This window comes from Pomacea canaliculata, linkage group LG14, assembly GCF_003073045.1.
Source record: "Pomacea canaliculata isolate SZHN2017 linkage group LG14, ASM307304v1, whole genome shotgun sequence".
Lineage (NCBI taxonomy): Eukaryota > Metazoa > Mollusca > Gastropoda > Architaenioglossa > Ampullariidae > Pomacea > Pomacea canaliculata.
The window spans coordinates 13,430,469-13,439,602 of NC_037603.1; the positions used below are offsets into that span (position 1 = coordinate 13,430,469).

Here is a 9,134-nt window from a genome sequence, read left to right on the forward strand (position 1 = left end):
TGACTAATGCTGAAGCAGCTTTTAGAAACCAGAAATGCTAAACTAACCATGACAGATATGGAAGGCATGTGAGAGAAAACGAAAAACATGTGACTGGGTTTGCTTTAAATATTGACTGCCTAAGAGAATTTTGTGTGGCCCAAATCCAATTGTCGACTACTGATGATCTTGTCAGCAGTCAGGCAGTATGATAGATGAAACATCAATCTGTCTAAGCTGCAGTTCAGTCACGACTTCAGACATGCTGGTCTTTCTGTAACCTGTAAACCAAGTGCTGAGCGTGTGCCTCAAATGCTAACTCATTATATAACTGCAATGAGACAAAACCGTCACTTATTTTTGAAGCTGCTCTGATCATTCATATACATATAGCATTTGTGGGATTTTTAGCTTCAAGAACTGGATTTAGAATACATTTAAACAAAATCCAATAGGTCTTCTTCTAAAGTGTTCTTAAAATCAATAGAAACTTTTTGGAAATAATTTACAGTCGACTGTGAACATTAAGAAGAGCAATCTAGTAAATGGGAGAAAACCGTGGTGGCCAGAATGCTGATATTCTCACCAAGGATTTGTTTCCAGAACAAAGTGAATATTTCATTCGTACTGGCAAAGTAGTAAAAATTCACTTTCATGTATTTATTTGTGTGGGTGCTTTCATTCAGATGTGATAACCAATATCAGCCTTGTTTGAGAAAAAGTGAGAAACAAATTAACAAAAGCTATTATTTAGACACCAGTGAGGGCTGCTAATTATTGTTGATATTGTTGGGGATATATGGTATCAATAATCAAGTTTTGACAAAAGCAGCGTGTCTTAGAATGATACGTTTGTGATATTGAATCAATTTTCCTACGTGTTAATTAAACCAGTGGTGTGAATGAAATAGATGATAATGCTGTAAAGAACACATCTCCGTGGCTGTGTAAAATTTCATTAATTTTATTAACATCTTTTTTCGTCATCAATGAAGAAGTACTAGGCATGAAAGTAGCATTTCAAAAATACTGTCTGGACCAGTGTGACAAACATACTTTTATTATTAAATTTAGTAACAGTCCAAAGCAGAGGAAAATACATTATCAGTTATGCTTCTGACAATTAAAGGACTTGTTTTCATTTATGTAAAACAATTTCTTCATAAATATAACTTTCTTAATAAATACATGAGATTTCATATTTGGTCTTCATAGAAAACAATTGTATGTCTATACACAGTATATTTATCAATAACATATACATTTATCCATACTTATGATATACACAACTTTTACACGTACTACAATCAAACAATAATATAAGAATGCACTTAACATGCAAAATTTAGATTCCAGTTCTGTATTTGAGTATAATGATCATATTTATCTCTCAAATCAGCATGAAAAACTTAGTATTATACCTTCATAAAGAAGACAACTACATGTATACGCATTTTTTTTAAAGCTGAAGGAATAAATCTTCACATTACACATTCAAAACTTTGCCTGTTGTCTTTTTGTGTACAATACAGTTCAATACAACTTTGCTAATCCACAAGGGCACTTACAGGTTAGATTGAATATGTGTTCGTCTGCTAGCAAATATATTTATACATAGAGAGAGCATTATAATATTTGCATACTAAATATATGTACGTTTTATCCAAGGCACATTCAGAACCTTTTCTAACACGCCACCTATGCTTGATTAAATTTCACATGCACAATCCTATGTTCATGTTACAGCAGACTGTATTGAAGACTACATTGTCCTAGCTTTAAATAAATAAATGTACAGCTTTCTTATAGAGTAACAGTTGATGGGTATTACAAAGCTATGCTGAGACTGTGACCTCACTTCTTCTGTCGTCTGCTTACCCTAGCCAAACACTCATTGTAACCGATGCAAAAGAAACACAACAAAAACTCCAATATCCCGAGTTGCGAGGGGTGAGCGATGTTCAACATGGCTGACGGTCATGCTCCTGTCTATGGGAGAGAAAATTTACCCTAAACCTACTTCAATCGATGTTGAAGATGTTTGAAAAATAGTAAAAAAAACAAAAACAAACTCCAATATCCCCATCACCCTGTTCATCGAAGGCAGTTCATTAGCGGCATTGTGCCCGATCCTCCCCCTTCCATACAGTTCACCAAATAAGATAACGATGGGAAAGTGTAAGGGAAGTAATCGACTATAAATTTGCCTTTCCACCAAATGAAGGTTACATCCCCTTAGGAACATCAGAACTCAAGTTTACAAAATTAAAATTACGTGTATTTGACTAGATAAAAAGAATTTTTTGTCGAGTAATTACATTGGATAGAGTTGGCTGAAACACAGAACGACTTGGACGTTCTCATACAGCAGGATGCTTTGCAGAGAGCTAGAATCTTAAAGGTAAAAGAAGTCATAAATTAGCATGTAATTTTGATGCAACTTTTTCTCCCAGGAGAAATGTTTATCTATTCAGCTTCCATAGTATGCAAAGCATTAAAAAAACTATGTGACATTACAAGCATCAAAAGATTAGTATTTATATAAATGTTCAACATTTAATATTCAAATGGTAACCAAAAAAAATCCACTTGAGCATAAATTTGTGCCTAACCTCCTCTGCACATGCACATATTTGTCAAGCATTGTTTAGCAGTGTTATGGACATGGATATAAAACTTCTTCGTTCTGCCTGGTAATGTCTTTACAGTGAATTGCTAGTTCTTTCCTGAGACCATATTCAGGGATGCTGCAGTGTACATTTGTATAAGAAATTTGTAAGACATAAGGCTGATGAGCAGATGCGACCAATCTACGTTGGATGCAGTTGGCTGCACATTGCCTGAAACACAGAACGACCTGGACGTTCTCACACTTACAGGGCATGATGTTTTGCAGAGAGCTAGAATCTTAAAGGTAAAAGAAGTCATAAATTAGCATGTTGTAATTTTGTACAACTTTATTTTCTCCCTGGAGAAATGTATATATGTTCAGCTTCTATAGTATGCAAACCATGTAAAACTATATGACATTACAAGCATCAAAAGATTAGTATTTATATAAAAGTTCAACATTTAATATTGAAATGGTAACAACAAAAATCCACTTGAGCATAAATTTGTGCCTAACCTCCTCCACACACGCACATATTTGTCATGCCTTGTTTAGCAGTGTTATGGACATGGATATAAAACTTCTTCGTTCTGCCTGGTAATGTCTTTACAGTGAATTGCTAGTTCTTTCCTGAGATCATATGCAGGGATGCTGCAGTGTACATTTTCATAAAAAATTTGTAAGACATACCAGATTCCACGACTGTGAACAGTAGGTCCAGAACGGACAGAGTGTCCGGACGTATGTATAGATATTGATGTATCAACTAATTATCTTCTAAACCTTTATTCTGTAACCATCGATTACCGGCGCTGATGCCGGGCCGGTTTAAGTAGTTATATGCATGTTCAATTTCATATCTGATCTCATGTCAACCTAATTTTGCTTTTGTTTTAATAATTATTTTATAATTTGTACAACTGTCTTGCAGGTGTGTTTGCGCATGCGGGTGAGTGTGACTGTTAGTACGCGTGCGGACGTGTGACAGAATGTGACGGCGAAAGTCGGGTGGAGTGAACCAGCTAAAGTGACCCCTTTCCCCTCGGGCGGGTTAGCTCCATCCCTCTGCCCCGCCTCGTTCGTCACACATAGTCATCTATATATGTTAACCCCAATTTCAGGCAGAGTGAAATGTGTTTGCAGCAATTTTGGGTACTTTTACAGATTATCCAACAGCTGAACCAGCAATTAAGTTTCGTTTTTCGGTTTCAAAGTAAAAAGATTATCTTGGTATACAATTTTGTTGGTTATCTTTCATTTAAATGCTGACACAGCATGAAAGGAATAACAATAAATGTGCGATTTATATAGTGTATAATCATGCCTATAGTGCATAAGACAAGTAGGAGACATGGAAAGACTGACTTTTCTGATGAAAATTCAATGCTTTAATAATTTCTGGTTGCTTTGCTTACTGAGATTGATGCATATGTTAATGATTTTGGTTACTGTTTTGATGTAATTGAATTGTGCTAATTCATTTTATGTCTTGTTTAGTATGCATAGTTTTTGATTTTGAAGAAATTGTTCTTATCAGTCACAATTTGTTTCTCCCAGAGAAAGGGATGTTGTAGAAAACGTATTTTCTACTTTTAGCAATGTTTAGTTAGATTTAGACCACCAAAAGTGCACTGGTCAAGTTGGCAACGCTCCGGCTAATGACAGGACAGGATGGTCAAGGTGTGGCCCATAATCTGACCAGTGACACGGGACACTCTGGCCTAAACACAAGGCCGCGCGCGTGTGTGTGTGGGGGTATAATAGTTTCAGTACCTGCGGACTTCCCTGATTCAGTCCAAGATCAATGGGTGACCAGGGACACCCCACATGTAGGAAGAGGCGACTACGAGAGAATCCTCACTTTCCTAATCTGCCTGATAGGGACTGGAAGTCCACTGCCAGGAGACGCGAGGAAGCTGTTTGAAGTGTGTGTATTGCTCAAAGTTTACGCCAACGTGAAGTTAGACTTATAGTATTGATGTAAGTAATGACCTGTGAACATTGGATTATGAACTTTGAATGGTGAATGGACATGAAGTGAGTGTTGTAATTAGATGTGGTTGAATGCTTGACAAGAGTTATCCATTGCGCAACAGAGCATTCAACAGTTAGAACTGGCCAGCCTGCCGACCCTTTACAACTGGCCAGCACACTCAATCTTTACAGTGCAGTGGTTTAATTAAGATTAATAAGATGCTAAAATTAGTTGTAAAAAGCTAACTTTTGAGTCTGGCACCTTCAAAGGAAACAATGGTTTTTTGACCAACTGCCAGCATCGAATGCAAAATACAGCTTCATGACGACAATAGGCATGGATGCACATCAAAGCCTCCTGGAAACAGAAGCATAAACAAAGCATCATGTAGTTTTACTCAGGATGCTGATCGAGATACTGTCGCTACGGGGTTTTGTTTTCTATTTTGGAGGCATGAAAAGACTATGAAGGATGGAACAACTATGAAAATAAGTAGTATAAAGACAAACAGAAGACACAGAGAATATTGATTGGTGTCGGGTGATTGTTGATTGGTGCCCTTGAAAAATGTGGTATTTAGTGAAAATTCAAAAGATTCAATGACATTTTGAATGTGAGAATGGATGGGTAGCCGGCACAGAAAAGGAAAGGGGGTGGAGGGAAATTAGTGTTTTATGCCAACCCAACAACTAAGGCTACATCACTGCTCCGTAAACAGAAAATGAAATGTGTGACATGGTCCAGTTTTTTGTCTCTGATTTGTTTTAGCTAAATCTCATGCTGGTAAAAAAAGAGGTCACTTGGCAAGAAGAAGCATATCTGCAATTTTAATTTAAAAGAACTCAAGAATTCTTTAAAATGTTAATAGAAATTTACTCCAGTGATGAAGAAAAATTACTGTAAATGTAAAAAAATTTCACTGCCTTATGTAAACAATAGTATATCGAGCCTATTTTTGAAAACAATTTCAACTTAAAAAATGAAATAAAGTCACAAGTTTCCTTGATCAGTAATTAATTGAAATAGAGAACCCATCACCTGTAGCATATGTCACTTCTGTGTTGACAAGAAAGTTTGTCATTTGTCAGCTTTGGTAAAGACACTTGGACATTGGGAAAAATGGTTTGCAAAAGATTAAAATGGACATCATATAAATACAAGCTGCCCTGCTCTTTTCCCATTTCAGTGAATCTATGCTGTGCTATGTTTGAAACTACACGTGTACATTTGCAAGTTTACTCACCTTTCACCCCCTTGACCAGCTCTGTATCCTTTCCCACAATGGCATCGAGGATGTCATCGTATGGTTTTGCGATAACCCCTCCATTGCTGTTTGCTTTCTTGCTGAGACTCGGGCTCTGTGTTCTCGTTTTAAATTATAAAACTTTTCACGCACCTCGTCGTTGGTGCGTGTTGCGGCTCCCAAATATGACACTTTTTCTGCAATCATCATCCAGACTTTATTTTGTCCTTATTGGAAAAATCCGAACATATGCTGGCCATATTCTCTAAAATGATTTCCAACATCATCACTTCTCGATGAGAAAGGTTTGCCTCACGCATTTACTTGTTCTGCCTAGACGCCATGTTTGAGGTGATCGTGTTTTCTGTAAACGCATGCGCAGCGACGGGGATATCCCAAGTGACTAAAATAGACCGTAGGTTTCCCAGCATGCTTTCTTCTCATGAATGTGGTTTTTACTGCAAATTTAAAAGATTTAATGGTGAGCAAAGAGCAAATATGGAAGGGAACAGAGTTCATTTTGCAGTAACTAAATGTCATGTGACCATATGTGGTTGTTGTGACAGGGATAGAGAGTATGTTCATCAGACGAAGAGCAGTCTGGCATGGATGTATGGAAAGAGAACTTCACAGAAATAGGGCAGGAGCCTGCAAAGAAATTAAAGACATTTTGAATGTGAGAACGGATGGGTAGCCGGTACAGAAAATGAAAGGGGGTGGAGGGAAATTGGTGTTTTATGCCGAACCAGCAACTAAGGCTACATCATGGCTAGGCAGTCAGCCCTGTAAACAGAAAATGAAAGGTTTGACATGGTCCAGTTTCCTGTCTCTAAACACCAGACGTGCACTGAAGTTTTTGCTCTCTGGAGTTTATGAATAAGGTATGTGGGCCAGCCTGCAAGCAAGGAGTAACAATAATCAAGTTGAGACAGAACAAATGCACTTACTAGAGTTTCAGCAGAATATGTTGGGTGACACTGCTCTTAGGGTGCTTATATATAAATAGGTAAAGTGACACTAGCTGTAACTTGTCTGTCAAGGATCATATCTGCGGTTACGATGATTTTGAGATTTCAGATAGACAATATAAAGGTGATGTTGGTGTCACCATTATCATAACATCTGCAGTCAGGAATATGAATGCAAAAGTACATCCCATATCAGCCTTTCACCACTTCAATACCACCAGCATGTAGGCTGCCTGTCTATGCACCATTTTGTCTACCCATCAAAATCCCACCTCTTTCATGTGGGCTTCAACCGCAGCCCCGATGATTTTTGTTCCAGTTCCGCGCGCGAGTATATATATATAGCCCCACGGGTATGCATTCCTGGCATCTTCATGAAGCATTGACTCACAGCTAGCTATTAATGCACCCTGCATGCATAAGTTTCTAAAGGAAATGCACAAATGTTTAAATGTGCATGTCTTTGCTTAATGCTAAGCTCAATCACTGTGACAAGCAGAGGTGTCTTGAAATGGTGTTGAATGGTTTTCAGTTTTTTTTTAATACTCAATATTTGATGCTATAAGGGAGAGAACTATTGCATTCCAAAACTGACTTATTTCTTCACAAGTTCTGTCCCTTTAGATTCCTTACAAGCAAAGTAACCGTGATTTGTTTTAGTTAAATCTCATGCTGGTAAAAAAAAAAAAGGTCATTTAGCAAGAAGAAGCATGAATGCAAATGTAACTTAGAAGAACTCAAGAAGCCTTTAAAATTTGAATAGAAATTTACTCCAGTGATGAAGAAATTTTAATAACATTTCTTTTAAATGATGAAGATGACATTGATCGTATTGGTAAGTTTGCCACTAATGTGAGCAATTCTGCTGTTCAAGTAAATGGAAGCAGGAGGCTGGGTTGTAGACAAGAGGTCAGAGGGTCAAGTCCATGCTAGTGGACTAACGGGGATCCAAAAACAGCAAAAGAAATGATGAAAATGGACCGTAGAGCAGAAAGCATCGAATACATGAAGGGTAGTGGAGAATTAATCCAGCAAACAAAAGCCAGGAGTCGATATGGCGGCCTTGAGAGATGTGGGTGTATATATGTGTTTATCTCATCCACTGGTACTAGTCGAGAGACGAATAAATAAATAAAAGAATAAATCAATGAATGAATACTAACCCAAATTCTAACCCTAAACCTAAGTTAACCAAAGCCACAAGGCTATCTTTATGATAGATGCAAACGTAGCTCGTGAAAAATAAACACACACACACATGCGAACTATACAGAGCAACAACAAACCAGTAAAATAAATTAATAAACAATGCGTGTATAATCAAAGAAAAAAGACATCAAAAGAAAAAAAAAACCGTTTGCACTGAAATCGTTTAAGCTACTACACGACAGCAGCTTCGGACAAAAAGCAACAACCAGTTCATAAAGCCAGTTGAAATATTGGATGGTCATATAACACCATAAAAAGACAAATTAAAAGTCGGTGCGCGCATGCGTGGCAGGTCAGTACAATCAAACAACACGCACTCTGATCTTTTACAGAGCCCTGCTAGGAAAGGGAAAACAAGTTTTGTTTGACAGTCACAAAAACATCGACACTCAGGTAAACACACAATAATAACCCAGATTCGGTGGCTGAGGCTAAAATCAAAGCAAAGCTTCAAAGGAAACAGGAAAAATGAGAATTGTCACCCTTAAGCCATTAGGCGCAGGGGATCATTGTCATTACTATCTGGATGTGATCTTGCCATGGAGGAGTTCTGAACGCGAGCATGTGTGTGTGTTTCAGGTAAAATCTTATCTTGATACAAATCTTTTTGGTGTTTATTTCTGCGTTCAAACCTTATTTATCAGCTAATGGAATAAACGAAAATCACATATTTCAGATATGACATGTCTTGACTGCTGTATATTTTTTCTTCTGTTTGTTTAACCTTTATACAGGCATCATGTATGCATTGAAATCTTCACGCGTTCGCACACACACACACACACACACACACACACACACACACACACACACACACACACACACACACACACACACACACACACACACACACACACACAAAAGACATATAAGAAATAACAATCACAGGCACAAATAATATTTACACACTAATACTCATACATATATGCTCTCATACAACTGACCACACAAACATGTTTAGAAAATACACACACAAACAACCATGCACGAACGCGCGCGCACACGCACACACACAGAAAGAAGCAGTGAGAGACATTACCACTAGCATAGCTGATGACACGAATACATTTTTCACTAATTCCACTAACTCTGTACCCGAGATGTTCGGAAAACTTCAAAGACAAGCAATGGCAATCAAGAAGATTCTCG

General features: G+C 37.6%; 1 long non-coding RNA gene across 1 annotated transcript; it reads right to left on the reverse strand.

The window, feature by feature from the left end:
- Positions 1-927: 927 nt before the first annotated feature.
- On the reverse strand, positions 928-6,167 carry LOC112555402. The gene is made up of 2 exons (XR_003097467.1): positions 5,809-6,167; positions 928-4,922 (listed from the first exon to the last, which is right to left on the reverse strand). It is a non-coding gene; the product is annotated as an uncharacterized LOC112555402 (long non-coding RNA).
- Between the last annotated feature and the right edge of the window lie 2,967 nt (positions 6,168-9,134).